Genomic DNA, 17322 nt, shown 5'->3' on the forward strand with positions numbered 1-17322 from the left:
TTTAAGTGCACATATTTAAAACAAACAAAAAACGAAAGGAACAGAAAAGCGCATTAGGACTAGGAGAAGAAATACGAGGAAGGGAGCAGAGATCGGACAATTCTGGTTGGAAAGCACAGATAACGAGTTATCGACCAGCTTCTGGTGTAATAACTTACTCGATTTTGAGACGTTTACTTTTGCCAGGGCAATTTCGGTTGATTTGCTAAGTTGATATCCCATTATTACTGGGGGGGGGGGGGGGCTCGTATACTATCTAGAAATCGAGTTACGATCGGGAAATGTGTCACATTCTTGCCAGTTTCATTCACCTTTTAAAACTCGGCTATTAAATATGTTGCCAAGAATCATTTGTACATCAAGTTCTGCTATATTACAATCCAGGACGTTATTTTTTTTTTTCTCACTTAGTTATACCACCGAAAGCTTTGCCAGCTTTTAAGAAGTTGTTGCCAGTGTTAATATTTGTTTTCCTGTGAGATTTAAAAGGACACCCCCCCCCCTTTTTTTTTAACTTATGCACTTACAACGTGTTTAATGTATATTCATTTTATAAAGTGCTCGTGTAATTTATGTGGACAAAAAAATTAAGCTGTCCAGTACTGGATTCACCGTCACACGCTCAGAGCTCTGCAGTTCATGAACTGATTCCCAGAGACAGTATTACAGTAGATTATTTCATGTCAGAGTAAAAGAAATCTTAAAATTAAAGAACTGTATGATTAAGAGGCTCTTTTAAGTTCAGCTGGATCCGCGTTGAAGTATTTATATCACATTGGGAAGTACATTCTATGCAAAGCTGGCTTTATTTTCATGAAATCCTCTGGGTTGTGAAAAGAAGCGCCCAGGATGAAAAAAAAAAATAGGTCCAGGCTCTTCTGTCTAATGCTGGCTGATAAGGTCATCTGGTTCTCGATTAATTGTTGTAAAGGTTCGTAGCTAGTATTTTTTTTTTTAAATAAGCCTTGCAAATATGTTTCACAGGATGAAATCACTAGAAATCTCTTCCTATCTGACCCTTCATCATCCACTTTTATCACTGCCCGAGTCTGAAGATCTCCGCAGGGCTTGTTACTTTATCTATCAAGAACCAATTCCTACCCACCTTACCAATGCTGAGGTTTTACTTTTTGAATGTGAAAAAAAGAAAATACAACTGTGTAAATAAAATTAGAATTTTTTTGCATAACTACGGGTTACATAATGATTGATTTATTCTTAAAATACTGGCGTCTCAAAAGGTCAGAGTATTGATTTCTGCTTTTTTAAAATTTTTTTTTTTTTTTTAGGAAGAGAAAATGAAAATCTGTACAATCAGTTCTTCAGATTTCAGATATAAAAGCTTTCAGAGAAAGTTATTGTTGAAGAAGAAATAACGTCATTTAGTCTGTGGGATGCCGGCGTGTGTTTTTATTACAATTGTTGAACTCATTTTTGCTGATCTCAGAAAATGCAATTTATTAAGAACCCAAATCTAGTCTAACTAAACAACCTTTTTAATAACTTTGGGATTACTAGGCTTTTTTTTTGGCAGACAGTAATATTTTGTATGAGAGCTGTATGAATAACATTTGGTTTAACAGCAGAAAAATATAATAAGTTAATAGAAAGGGAGTTTTCATTTTAAGATTTTCTTCACCAGATATAAAATCCGTTTAAAAATGGAAAAGTGTTTCTTGAGTTCACAAAGATTTGACGTTGTTAACTTTATTAACTGCAACCAAACATGTGTATATTCACCAGGCCTGACGGAATTAAATCAGATGAAATGCGAGTTATTATTTTTCCCCGTGTTCCATAAACGAGTTATCCCAAACATATCAAGGTTCAATTGTTATCTTTTGATTCCAGATGTTCCCTGTACATCTAAACGAAGAAAGATAATAATATATCATGCATACTGTCAAAACAGATTACTTCTAGTTACAGGAAAAAAGAGCAGCAAAGACAAAGCCAAATGGAATGTTAATGGAATTTCACATAATATTTCCCTGCTTTTGACAGGTGGATGTGATAAAATGCTATCCTGCTATAAGATGTCTTGGAGAGACTAATGCAGGGTAGCCTAATTTTATCTTTCTCTAGGTTTTAAAACAGGGCAAATATCTGATGCAGGAAAATATAGGATGTATTCTCATTAATTGCTTTGTCAGATATCTATCTTTTACAGGAAATAGTAGGGATGGGCATTCATTTGCAGTCATATGGGAAATGCCAGCAACATATCCCATGTCCTTGCATGCCATTATCAAATAAAAATGAGCAGAAAAGACATGAAAATTCAAGTTTTATCATTTGCTGGTAAGAGTGTGCACTCTTTCCAGAGTTCATGCGTTATTTGCCAACCGCTGTGCATGAACCGCTGTGCATGTGGGGGCAGTGCCAGGGCCACCGAGAGACTGGGCCAGGCCCGGGGCAAGGCTGCCCCAGGGCCCTGCCCCACGCCATCACCCCCAAGGTTGCTGCCGCAGTCCCCAGTCTCCACCCACCCACCCCCAGCCCCATCGATAGCTCCTCTCCATCCGCCACCGGGCCCCCCGCATTCAAATCACAGCGCCTCACCTCCGTGTGAAAGTGCAGCGGCAGATCGCCTCCCTTTGGGCCTTCCCTCCCTTTGTCCCGCCCTCACGGAAACAGAAAGTTACCTCAGACGAGGGCGGGACGCAGGGAGGAAAGGCCCGAAGGGAGGTGATCTGCCGCTGCGCTTTCACACGGAGGCGAGGCGCTGTGATTTGAATGCAGGGGGGTCCGGTGGTGGATGGAGGGGGGCTGTCGATGGAGCCGAGGGCGGGCGGGTGAGACTGGGGACTGCGGTGCCAGGCCCCCATTGGAGGCCCATGCCCAGGGAATTTTGTCCCCCCTGCCCCCCCTCTCAGCGGCCCTGGGCAGTGCACACTATTTCAGAAAGAGTACACCCTCTTTGCACATAGTGTGCACACTGAGGCCCTCTTTCACCAGGCAGCAGTAAAAAGGACCCTGAGATGCCCAGTAAAAAGGATTTTTTTTAAAAAACGGAAATGCCCAATTACTGCTTGGTAAGCCCCCAGTGCTAAAGAAAATACTGCAAATGGCGCACGGTGGGGGCAAGCACTATCGTCTGGGTCCTGCAGTAGTCCAGCAGTAGTGCCGGATTTGCGGGTGGCAAAGCGGTGGTACAGGTACCACCACCCTTTGTAAAAAGGGCTCTCTGTGACTTGGATCCCATGATGAAAAAATGGCCAAATGAAAATGAATAAAACAAGTATTCCTGGAAAGGCTGGAAATGAAACAAAACAAACATTTTTCTGCCTGCTCATCCCTAAGAAATATTAATCATTGAGGATGATATCATACAAGCTTTGTTTTATCATTGCATTAAGAAAACCCCCATGCCATATAGCAATTGCCAGAATGCATTAAAATGCATTTTTTATTTCAGACAGGAAACCTCAAACTCCAGATCTCTTTTCTCCTTTGTGCCACACAATAGGGCCTGGGTCTTCAAGGTCTTTCCCCCTAAATGCAGAATATGTATATAGTGAATCCTTTGATGGAGACATAGGAGTTTTGTACCTGAAAAGGCAAATGTTTTAAGTGAATCAAAAGCCTGTTCTGCTAAGAGTTGAACTGACCTGTTCTTTTTTTCAAAAAAGAATGTGGCAGGATTGAGTTTATTACAGCTTATCTTTTACTGATGATTGTTGTGAAATAATGCTACAGGATACAAACTTAACTCAAGGGCTAATGCAGAAAAGCTACTGACAGCCTAACTGTATGTTACCGTGGGACATTATTGACTGAGCAACGCAGAGAGGGGTTGAGCACATGTGGAAGATGTGGAGGGGCATTTTCGAAAGTGACGTCCAAGTTGCGATTTGGACATCCTTCCAAAACAGCGAAATCCAGGGGCGGGGAAACCCGTATTTTCGAAACAAGATGGACGTCCATCTTTCGTTTTGAAAACACCATCAGAGACGTCCAAATCCTTAAATTTGGACGTCCCTAGATTTGGTCGTCCCTAGACATGGACGTTTCTGACTTTCGACGATTTTCAAACCAAAGACGTCCATGTCAAAAACGTCCTAATGCAAGCCATTTGGGCATGGGAGGAGCCAGCATTTGTAGTGCACTGGTCTCCCTGACATGCCAGGACACCAACTGGGCACCCTAGGGGGCACTGCAGTGGACTTCATAAATTGCTCCCAGGTACATAGCTCCTTTACCTTGTGTGCTGAGCCCCCCCCCCCCCCACAACCCACTACCCACAACTGTACACCACTACCATAGCCCTTATGGGTACAGTGGGTACAGTGAGTTTGGGGTGGGTTTTGAAGGGCTCACATTTACCATCACAAGTGTAACAGGTGTGGGGGGGATGGGCCTGGGTCCGCCTGCCTGAAGTGCACTGCACCCACTAAAACTGCTCCAGGGACCTGCATACTGCTGTCATGGATCTGAGTATGACATCTGAGGTTGGCATAGAGGCTGGCACAGCATATTTTTAAAGATCTTTTTTGAGGGTGGGAGGGGGGTTAGTGACCACTGGGGGATTAACGGGAGGTGATCTCTGATTCTCTCCGGTGGTCATCTGGTCATTTCGGGCACCTTTTTGTGCCTTAGTCATAAGAAAAAGAGGTCCGGGTGAAAATGTCCAAGTGTTCGTCAGGGATGTCCTTGTTTTTTTCGATTATGGGTCAAGGACGTCCAAGTGTTAGGCATGCCCAAGTCCCGCCTTCGCTATGCCTCCGACACACCCCCTTGAACTTTGGCCGTCCTTGTGATGGAGTGCAGTTGGAGATGTCCTAAATCGGGTTTTGATTATATCGATTCGGACGTCCCTGGAAGAAGGACATCCATCTTCCGATTTATGGCAAAAGATGGACGTCCTTCTCTTTCGAAAATGAGCCCAATAGCCACACCGTGCATTGAAATGGATGCTGAGGCCATTAAGCATTTCACTGCAATGTGCAGAAAAAATGGCTTCTGACATACGCACAATGCAAGAAAATTTTTGCCAGGTCCAGAGCAGCATTGCTCAACCTGAACCCCCCTGCCCTGGTAGCTCTATACACCAGCAAACAACTGACCCAACCACCCTCCCACCTCCCAGTATTTAAAATAACTTTCCCTGGTGTCTTATTTTCATTTTGCCGCACGTCCATTTTCGGCAAAAATTTTAAAAAGGCATTTTTTACAGGTGCACTGAAAAATGATTCTGTGTGCCCCCAAAACACGTGTCTACACTACCGCAGGCCATTTTTTAGTGTGCCTTTGTAAAAGGGCCCCTCAGACAGGTAACTACTTGTGAATCTACTTATGTCATACATATTATCAAGTGTCCATGCAATAAATTTTATGAGGGGCAGACCAGTAGGAAAGTGGAGGTTCACCTCAGTGAACATCACAGTAGATGTAATAACCATGCAGTTACAGCTCCCATGGTTCAACATTTTATGGATTGTGATCAGTTTTGATCAAATGGCGTGGTGGATTATCGAACAAGTTTGTGTGCCTCAATTGGGAAGAGAGAATAGCTATTGGCTGAACGTGAACAGTTTGGGATTTTTTCATTTTGATTTGACTTCAGACTGGGTATGAATGACATAGTTGAGTGGAACACTATTATTTAATTTCTTTAGTATTATGGATAAATTCTGTGAAGGTAGATTCTATTTTTCTATTAAGAACTTTCTTCCATTTGAGAACTTTCAAAAAATTTATTTAGTACATCATCCACCTTATTTTCGAAAGAGAAAGACGCCCATATTTCGACCCAAATCAGGAGATGGGTGTCTTTCTCCTGTGGGCGCCCAAATCGCTATAATCGAAAGCCGATTTTGGGCGTCTTCAACTGCAATCTGTCGCGGAAATGGGCAAAGTTGACGGGGGCGTGTCGGAGGCGTGGTGAAGGTGGGACTGGGGCGTGTTTATCAGCCGAGGAGAGATGGGCATCCTTAGCCGATAATCGAAAAAAGAATGGCGTTTTTAGCGCAAATTTGGGTCACTCTTTTTGGTCCCTTTTTTTCACAAACAAGTCCCCAAAAAGTGCCCTAAATGACCAGATGACCACTGGAGGGAATCGTGGATGACCACCCTTGACTCCCCCAGTGGTCACTAACCCCCTCCCACCCAAAAAAATCAACTTTAAAAACTTTTTTTTCCAGCCTGTATGGCAGCCTCAAATGTCATACTCAGCTCCATCACAGCAGTATGCAGGTCCCTGGAGCAGTGGGTGCAGTGGACTTCAGCCAGATGGACCCAGGCCCATCCCCCCTACCTGTTACACCTGTGGTGGTAAATGGGAACCCTCCAAACCGCCCCCAAAACCCACTGTACCCACATCCAGGTGCCCCCCTTCAGCCATAAGTGCTATGGTCAGTGGCGTTCCTAGGGGGGCTGACACCCGTGGCGGATTGCCGATGCGCCCCACCCCCCCGGGTGCAGCGCCCCCCGGAACAGCGCGACGCCCCCCCCGGCGAAACAACCCCCGATCCCCCGGTGAAAGAACCCCCCCGGGTGCATGTCGCTGGGGGGGGGGGGGAGTGCCGTGCACCTGCTGCCTCTTCGTTTTCATGCTCCCTCTGCCCCGGAACAGGAAGTAACCTGTTCCGGGGCAAAGGGAGCATGAAAACGAAGAGCCGACAGGCACGCGGCACCCCTCCAGTGGCGTGCACCCGGGGCGCACCGCCCCCACCGCCCCCCCTTGGTATGCCACTGGCTATGGTAATGGTGTAGAGTTGTGGGGAGTGGTCTTTGGGGGGGGGGGCTCAGCACCCAAGGGAAGGGAGCTATGGACTTCAGAGGTGGTTAACCTTTTTTTAAAATTGTTACAAGTGCCCCCTAGGGTGCCCGGTTGGTGTCCAGGCATGTGAGGGGGACCAGTGCACTACGAATCCTGGCCTGTCCCACGACCCAATGCCTTGGATTTGGTCATTTTTGAGCTGGATGCCTTCAGTATCCATTACTGCCGAAAAACTAAACCACCCAGCTCAAATCCGCACAAATCCGATGCTTTTGGCTGGCACAAACCGTATTATCGGAAAAAAGATGGACGCCCATTTTTTCCGAAAATACGGTTTGTCTCGCCCCTTCACGTACCCGTTCTCGGAGATAGACGCCCATGGAGATGGGCATTCACGTTCGATTATGCCCCTTCATGTGATACATTGACGTGTGACATCAATGTATGGAAGTTCAAGAAGAAATCCATTGTGGATGTTTATCAAGCCCGGGTCTTTGGCATCATGGAGTCTGATGGCATTCAGTGATTGAATCAAATTGTTTGGCTGCAATGTATAGCTATTGAAGAAGTGGTACAAAAAACAGTGCATCTCATAGAGCTGCAGTCAGCTTCATTTGCCACAGCTAAGTGACTGATGATATATATTTTATGAGATAATATATGATATTTGGATGCTTATTTTGGGGCACGTTTTGAAACACAATATTTGCTTTATGGACACGTTTGAGGTTTTGACACTGCATTATTTTGAGATATATTTTCATAAGTGGAATTATAAGGATGTGTGAACATAGTAGATGTAAACACAGAAGAACACAAGTCTTTGCACACTCAAAATCACATAGGACACAGCGAAGATGACATAAGAATATGGTCTCTAGACGATGTTTAAAAAGTCCAGATTTATTGTGCAGCTCAAAAGACTCGACATGGCTGTGTTTCAGCCAACTGGCCTGCCTCAGGAGTCTTTGCAGTCTAAATTAAAACACATAAATAGCTTAAACTATAAACAAGTATACACATACAAAATTAAATGAAACTACAAAAATGACACAATCAAGAAAATAATACTCATATTTAACAATAAAATCAAGATGAGAGAAGTAAACATATAATAGAAGACAATATTAAAACATTAGTACTTCTTATAAACAAACATAAAATAAAAAAAAACTACTTATAAACACAAATGAAATTTAGACATTTGTGTTTATAAGTAGTTTTTTTTTTACTTTGTTTATAAGAAGTACTAATATTTTATTGACTTTTATGATGTTTACTTCTCTCATCTTGATTTAATTGTTAAAATGAGTATTATTTTCTTGATTGTGTCATTTTTGTAGTTACATTTAATTTTGAATGTATATACTTGTTTATATTTTAAGTTATTTATGTGTTTTAATTTAGACTGCAAAGAATCCTGAGGCAGGACATAAGTACATAAGTAATGCCACACTGGGAAAAGACCAAAGGTCCATCAAGCCCAGCATCCTGTCCACGACAGCAGCCAATGTCCACGAGTCGTTTGACCTACACAGTAAATCTGGACTTTTTATACATTGTCTAGAGACCATATTCTTGTGTCATCTTCGCTGTGTCCTGTGTGAACACAGTAACCACTTTAAGCAAAAGTAGCTCCTTAAAGCTCTATTTTGCTAGTGCGACTTACTTGTAGTATGTAAGAGTGGTGACACACAGAGAGATTCCACATTATATATAAATATTTTTTTGTTAGATTAATGGTGAAAGGTTCTGCTCTATAATGTCCTGCAAAGCATTACAGAATATTAACAGAGAGTATGTTTGGTGTAGTAGACAAATAGGTATCAGCATTCATCAGACAGCTTACTCCTAGATTGGCACATATGTTGGATGGCTATTCTACACATAAATACAGGCATTTTGGCTGCAAGTGGTTAGCATGGGTGTTACAGCCATAGAACTGGTGCTAATGGGCTTCTGTTTAGAAGTCTGCATTCAGTTCACTAGCCCAGGACAGAAGGACTTATATAAAAGAGGTCATTAATAGTAACATAGTAGATGACGGCAGAGAAAGACCTGCGTAGTCCATCCAGTCTGCCAAACGAGATAAACTTATATGTGCTACTTTTTGTGTATACCTGACCTTGATTTGCATCTGCCATTTTCAGAGCACAGACCGTAGAAGTCTGCCCAGCACTAGCCCCGCCTCCCAACCACTAGCCCCTCCTCCCACCACCGGCTTTGCCACCCAATCTCCACTAAGCTTCTGAGGATCCATTCCTTCTGAACAGGATTCCTTATAGTAACATAGTAGTTGACGGCAGAGAAAGACCTGTAAAGTCCATTAATAGTGACTTGATTGTGTTCCTTACTTGTGCATCTTAATTTCAGCATTAAAATTAGAGAGGTGTGGTAGCCGTGTTAGTCCACTCTTAAAGGTTATCAATAAAAATCAAACAAAACAAAACATGGAAAAGAAAATAAGATGATATCCTTTTTATTGGACATAACTTAATACATTTTTGATTAGCTTTCGAAGGTTGCCCTTCGTCAGATCGGAAATAAGCAAATGTGGTAACTGATAGTATATATAAGTGAAACATCCAAGCATATCAATGACAGTCTAGCAGGGTGATAAGCATTAAATTTAAAATGCACCAAGCAGGTAGCTTCATAAGCATATTTATAAAAAAAATATGTGGCTATCCAGGGATAGCAGAGGCAAATTTGTTCCCTGGTTTTTTTAAATTAATTTATCCACTTTTGAAACTTGTGCAAAGTGTGAGATTGCTCAACAGGAGTGTCTACTTTTGACTGTTTTGTTGGTTTCCTATCTTTTCAGATATTGATGAGATTTTTTAGAAAGTGTGTGTGTGGGGGGGGGGGGGGGCTTTTTCTGGCAGTATGTGGTGCTACACAGTATCAGCACCTTTTTTCACTGTTTTCTCAATTGTGCAGTGCTGTAACACTCATGACCTAGCCCTCCCTTCAAAATCACAGGTCACTAATGGAAATGTAGATGCACATTTCATGCATGCTCTGAATCTCTGATGGCACACTTGATCCCCCATTGGGCCATCCCCAGTCAGAGCTCCTCCAGCCCTTGTGCCAGATGCTCTCAAAAATTTGGTTTACAATATATCTTTTTATATATCATTTTTAAGCCATCTGATATGTTTTATTTTATATTAAGTTTAGACATGATAATTTATAGGACATGTTGTTTTAATTTAGCCACTTTCATTTTTTATTTTTATTTATTTATTTATAAGAATTTAATTTGACAGAAACAAAAAGAAGGCAAAGATCTGCCACAGAAATGGCAAATCAAAAGAAAAAAAAAAAAAAGAGAACAGGAGGGTAACAGAAGAAGTGGTTTATTACAAGTTACCCGACGTGGCCACATTTCGCCCTCAGGCTGCGTCAGGGGTAAATAAACTAATAGGGGTAAAAAGCAAAGTGAACCCCTAAAAGTAGTCCTACAACCACCTTACATAGTAAGTGCTTCCCAAGCTTACTCAGCAAACTTCACAATGCTATGTTGACTGGCAGCATTCATTGTGAAGTTTGCTGAGTAAGCTTGGGAAGCACTTATGTAAGGTGGTTGTAGGACTACTTTTAGGGGTTCACTTTGCTTTTTACCTCTATTAGTTTATTTACCCCTGACGCAGCCTGAGGGCGAAACGTGGCCACGTCGGGTAACTTGTAATAAACCACTTCTTCTGTTAACCTCCTGTTCTCTTTTTTTTTTTTTTTTTTTGTCTTTTTTGATCTGCTTTTTTTCTTTTGATTAAGAATTTAATTTTACAAGCACTAAAATAACTTGCCAGAAATACAGACAAAATAATACAAGAATTATTTCAATCAGGTAATTATAAACTCTTCCTTAGACCACAAAATAGGGAGAGAGAAACAAGAGAAGGAGATCAATTAAACAACAGTAAACAAAGAAAACGTGGTATTAAACCTGATTATCCCCAGTTATTTATTATCTGAATCATTATTCCACATTGATCGTCTGGTTGGCTTCTTCAAACCCAAAACGGTGTATAGTCAATTTATTTCATTGGAAACATACTTATTGTCCAATATTAGTGGAAACAATACACCTGATTTCATTTTTTCTCTTTTAAAACCAGAAATTATTTAACAATACAAACACTTGAGTCTCTAATCCAATTCCCACTGACTAAGGTAATCCCAGTTTCACAAGCTTCGCTCCTTTTGAATTAAAATACTAAGAGGAATCATTTCAGAGGAAAAAACTTTAGGAGTCATACCCGGAACTCTGGGAGCCACTTTCATTTCTAAAGCCAGGCAGTCTGTATGCACTCCGCTATCATTTTATGACAATTTGACTATGCTCGTTAGCACCATAGCCCTTATTGACTGGTTTTGCTTGTTGTTTAACTTTTTTTCTAACAGCTCTCTTATGTATTTACATAGTAACATAGTAGATGACGGCAGAAAAAGACCTGCACGGTCCATCTAGTCTGCCCACGATAAACTCATATGTGTATACCTTACCTTGATTTGTACCTGTCTTTTCCAGGGCACGGACCGTATAAGTCTGTCCAGCAGTATTTCCCGCCTCCCAACCACCAGTCCCGCCTCCCATCACCGGCTCTGGCACAGACCCCGTATAAGTCTGCCCTCCCCCATCCTAGCCTCTCAACCACCAACCCCTCTTCCCCCCGCCACCCAATTTCAGCTAAGCTTCTGTGGATCCATTCCTTCTGCACAGGATTCCTTTATGCCTGTCCCACGCATGCTTGAATTCCGTTACTGTTTTCATCTCCACCACCTCCCGCGGGAGGGCATTCCAAGCGTTCACCACCCTCTCCGTGAAGAAATACTTCCTGACATCTTTCCTGAGTCTGCCCCCCTTCAATCTCATTTCATGTCCTCTCGTTCTACCGCCTTCCCATCTCCGGAAAAGATTCGTTTGCGGATTAATACCTTTCAAATATTTGAACGTCTGTATCATATCACCCCTGTTCCTCCTTTCCTCCAGAGTATACATGTTCAGGTCAGCAAGTCTGGATATAATCGGCTCAATATAACATGGGATCAGTTATAATACTGTCAAGGGTTGGACTTTTTTTTTTTTTTTAATATCAGGCTGTAGACGTAGGAGTGCAGGTCAGTTAAAAAAAATACATGTATATAATAATATCAATGGGTTCAAAGCCAGCACATAGTAACATAGTAAATGCCGGCAGAAAAAGACCCGCACGGTCCATCTAGTCTGCCCACGATAAACTCATATGTGTATACCTTACCTTGATTTGTACCTGTCTTTTTCAGGGCACAGACTGTATAAGTCTGTCCAGCAGTATTTCCCGCCTCCCAACCACCAGTCCCGCCTCCCATCACCGGCTCCGGCACAGACCCCGTATAAGTCTGCCCTCCCCCATCCTAGCCTCTCAACCACCAACCCCTCTTCCCCCCGCCACCCAATTTCAGCTAAGCTTCTGTGGATCCATTCCTTCTGCACAGGATTCCTGTGCAGAAGGAATGGATCCACAGAAGCTTAGCTGAAATTGGGTGGCGGGGGGAAGAGGGGTTGGTGGTTGAGAGGCTAGGATGGGGGAGGGCAGTGAATGTGTGGCGCTATCAGTAGTGCTCTCCATGCCCCCTTTTTCATTTGGTTATTACCACAGTAAGAGGTTTTTTTTTTTTTACATATTTTTATGACATACTTTATTTCTTCCTTTTATTACATTATTTCTGCATTCCAAAGAGGAAAACCCTTGCAGCCCTATGCAGTTTTTATTACATGTCACTTTGCCGTTCCGTTGTTCCATCCATAACACAGATATTTTTGTTATTTCCTGATTACACTACCATTTGTTTTTGAACATCGAAGTTCTTAACAAGTATACCTCTAAGTAGTTTTTATCTAGTCGTTTTCATTTACGACTTTTTCTTTCCATAGATGTTTTGATATATTTCATCATACCCAGAGATACAGACTAATTTATATGACACAAGAAGGTATTTCTTCCGTTTTACAACTTTTATTTTCTATTAGACCTATTTTTTCTGTTTATATTAGGGTGTTTTTTTGTTATTTTACTTTTGATTTATGCAGGAGAAACATGGGACACATGGGAGATGGAAGGGTAGATGCTGCACCCCTTGGGAAAGGCTAAGGAAAGGAAGGGAAAATGCTGTATATCCGTGTATGTGTGTGTGTTTGGGGGGGGGGGAGATTAAGGAAGGGAATGGAGATGCTTGACATTGGGGGAACTGGGAAAAAGAAGATGAGATGCTGGACTTCAGAGAGGTGGAGAGGAGAATGAAAGATATTGGACTGAGGGGGAACTAGGGAAGAGAAAGGAATATGGTGGATGGTTGTGGCTGGGGAGAGAGAGAAAGAGGAGATGCTGGGTATGCTAGAACTATGTGAGACAGGCCATGGGGGTAGGAGGGAGCTGGAAAACAGAAGAGTGATAGTGTAAGTAGAACTGGGGAGGCGGTGAAAGGGGGTAATCAGAAACTGGCTGGCAATAAAAGACAGAAGAGTGGAACTGAAGGCAGAGAGGAGATGACTGACATGGAAGAAACCAGGGCTGGTGAAGGAGTGAAAGGTAGCAGACAGTGATGAGGGCTGGGGATAAAGTAAGTATAGAGGGTAGAAGTAAAGAGTCAGAGAAAGACAAAAGGAAGCTGAGGAATGAATAAGAGATGGGTGGACCAAGGAGATAATAAGTGGGTAAATGAACTAGGAAGGAGGCAAGAGAAGTAGACAATAAATTGATAGATAGGTGACTCAAGCTGGGTGATAGGTAAGAGGTGGGAGATTGACGACTGGATGGTGAATGGAAGGGGTGATACTTAAGTGAATAATGGGACAGAAAAGAAAAATTGTTGACCACTTTGACTTTGTTGAAAGGTGGTGTATAAACAACGCAATAAACATAAGCATAAATGGAGGGGGTGAACAAATCAATGTCAGATAGAGAAATAGGAGCGTTATAGAAGAATTCAGGAGGAGAATGGAGAAAAAGACAAATAGACAGGAGACCTTGGGAAGAGAGTTAGGTTGAAGACATGAAGAAAGCAGAAAAGAGAGACTGGGACCAATGCAACTGGAACAATACTACAACCACTACTTATAATTTCTTTACCATTACTAGACATATGCAGCGCTGTTCACACTTATGAGACAGGCCCTGTTTGACAGAGCTTACAATCTATTCAAGACAGACAAACAGAAGAAATAAGGGATAAGTTTTTTTAAAAAAATATTGGAATAATTAAAACAGACAGGTACTAAACAGGTGAATAGGGGGTTAAGAGTTAAACGTAGCCTCATAAAGATGGACTTTTGGCCTGGATTTCAATAGGAGTACTGATGGAGCATGAGTACCAGCTCAGGAAATTTATTTCAGGCTCAAGAGCAGCAAGGAATGTAGTCTGGAGTTGGCAGTGGAGGAGAAGAGTACAGGGGCTTACCTGATGATTGACGTTCCGGGGTTAGGACATAGGGAGAGATAAGCGTGGAGAGATACTAAGAAGCTGAAATGCTCAGTCAAAGATAGAAAACACATTTTATTTAAATTTTTAACTGGAATATGTTAGCCCTGGAAAATCTGCATCTCTGATGTCTTTGTATTTTTCTCAGTACTACAGGAAATGCATTTCTGTTTCTCTTTTCTTGGGGTTTCCCATTTAGTTAATTTTCTGCATATTACTACTTCTAATTTGTGGTCCCTTGTTCTGTATTTGGGGGGAGGGGGGGGGGGGTCTGCCTGTGTTCTGTGGGTGTGAGTGATTTTGCTGGCCTGTGATTCTGTGTAGGAATCTGTAGCAGTCCTGCATGTTCTAGACCTGTTTCAGTCACAACTAAGTCAGAAAAGGATGCCCAAACTCACCAATCGACCACTGGTGGGATTAAGGTATGAATCCTCCATAATCTGACCCCTCCCACCCACCCCCAAAGATGTGATAACAAAAGTAGATACCAGGCTTTATGACACTTCCAGATATTATGGTCATTCCTAGGGTTACCATTTTTTGTCCTACAAAAAAGAGGACACTTGCCCCGCCCTGCCCATGCCCTGCCCATGCCCTGCCCCCTTTAACGCCCTCACCCCGCCCCTTGTCACACCTCACCCCACACTCTGTCACAGTTTCCCCTCCCACTGGTCACCCCCTCCCCTCGTCACCTCCCCTCCCCTTACTTACTATCTTCCCTGGTGGTCTAGTGACCTCTTTGGGGCAGGAAAGAGCCCCCTCTTTCCTGCCCGGAGCGCTGCTCTGCATCCTGTAATGCTGCCTGTGACGGTCTCGGCGAGATTCAAAATGGCTGCCAAGAACTGAAGCAGCCTCGCAAGACTTCAATTCTCGGCGGCCATTTTGAATCTCGCTGAGACCGTCACAGGCAGCATTACAGGATGCAGAACAGCACTCCGGGCAGGAAAGAGGGGGCTAGTTCCTGCCCCGAAGAGGTCACTAGACCACCAGGGAAGATAGTAAGTAAGGGGAGGGGAGGCCCGCCGCCTGCCCGCCCGCCCGCCCGTCAGCCCACCTGTTTGTCCAGAAATCCAGACAAACGGGCAGGCTGGCCAAAACCCGTCTGGACACCCAGACATGTCCTCAAAAAGAGGACATATCTGGGTAAATCTTAGCCATTCCTAAGAAAGCAACAAGCAAGTGAATGGAGTAGCCTAGTGGTCAGTGCAGTGCACAATGAACAACAAGACCCAGGTTCAATTCCCACTTTAACTCTTTAATTTCAGTCCAAATATGTGAGCCCTCCTGGAACATAGAAATACCTCCTATACCTAAATATATAAGTGACCTGCAAGCCTGAGGGTTATTGTAGTGGTGGACCTTTAGGTACAGTAGTTTTTCTCTGTTCCCGGAGGGCTCATCATATAATATGAAGGGGTTTAGGTGGGATGTGTACCTGGGTCCCTTTATGAGAAGTCCACTGCACTGACCTCTAGGCTGTCCCTCTGCACTGCTGGGATATTTGTGTGGCCAGTTCACTAGGAATGCTGAGAGGCAGCACTATGGCTTGTTTTTCCACATTTCTCAAAAATTGTATTTATAGATGGAGGTGTTGAGCCTGAAAACATCTAGCTCAAAGCCATAATCAAACCAGAAATGTAGATGTTTTTCTGGTTCAGTTATGGGCTGTGTACTAGACGTTGGTTTGAGACATTTTCAGCAAATCATCTCAATTTAGACTTAGACGTCATATCAAAAATGTTCCTCTAAGTCACGTTATTTACCCCTTAACATGTATTAAAGGGCATTAAAGCAACGTAAATTATTATAATACAGCAATAACTAAGGCACCGCAGGCTACATAGTAATGAGATGTGAAACATGCAAATGGGCCACAAAACAAAACAAAAATAATTTCTCTCAGTCACACACACACAGTTCAGACTCTCTCACTTGAGCTTGGGCATGGGCCAGGGATGGACTTACTCCAGTAGGCCATAGGAAGTTAAGCTGGGTTTTATTGGGTACTCTTTGATAGTCTGCATGGGCGTAGTTTGACTTTTTCATTGGGGGGGGGGGGGGCAAAGGATGGGGTTGGGCATATTAGAATATTCATGAATACGCTAATACGGAGGAAGGAAGGGAGAGCTGGCTTTTATGGGAATAACCATAATGAATATGTATGAGATCTCATACATATACATTATGGTTATTACCAAAAAGGTCAGCACTTTTTCCCTTCCTTCCTTCCTTCCTTCTTTCCTCCTTACCCAGCACTCCCTCTTCCTCTCCAGTAGTATTTCCCCACCCCCTTTCCCATACCATACCATGCCAGAGTAGACCTTAGAAATGCATAAGCTCTAAATGTAGAGCCTTCAAGAGGTAGTGTGTCATGATTTAGGCTCTAAAACCCTTTCTGATGTTTTGGTGCCACCTTAGTAAGACCAACACACAATCTCTCCACTGCAAAACACTATACACAAACTTGTGCAAAAACACACTCATAACCTTACCAAACCATAACAGCACTAATTCCAAGGACAGAACAAGCAACAACTTTATGCGTAGAAAGGCACCACTGTAATTACACCGGGCTCTAAAACACCAGTACACTACTTAGTGAAAAAAACAAAAAGGGCTGCAAATACTACACGCTAGCAGAATACTGCACCTTGATCACACATGAAAAACACATGACACAACAGATATGACACATGGAACTAGAAATAAAAAAAAGGCAAAATACTGAACTGGAAAGTTATCTCAAGAAGTTAGATTCGGCATGCAACAATACTATAAAAATTGAAACTTACATGCAAAATATTACAGATGCACATTTCCAATAGCTGACATATTCCAATTAATAAATTCTGAATAAAATACTTTTTTCTACCTTTGTTGTCTGATCATTTAGTTTTTCTATTCGCTTTGGTCCCATTGTCTTCTGTTTTATGCAGTGTCTTCTTTCCATTTGATATTTTTTCATTCACCGTCTTCCTGTGTCCTTATGCGTTCTGTCTACCATCTGTAGCCCTGTCCCTATCCTTCCTCAAGTTTCAGTATCTGCCCTCAAAGTGTTCCGATCCAGCCCTTAAATTCAGCAGTTTCCCCTCCATCCATATCCAGCATTTCTCCTCCCTCCCCTCCCCTCCCCTCCA

The sequence above is a fragment of the Microcaecilia unicolor genome, chromosome 5, assembly GCF_901765095.1.
Source record: "Microcaecilia unicolor chromosome 5, aMicUni1.1, whole genome shotgun sequence".
NCBI lineage: Eukaryota > Metazoa > Chordata > Amphibia > Gymnophiona > Siphonopidae > Microcaecilia > Microcaecilia unicolor.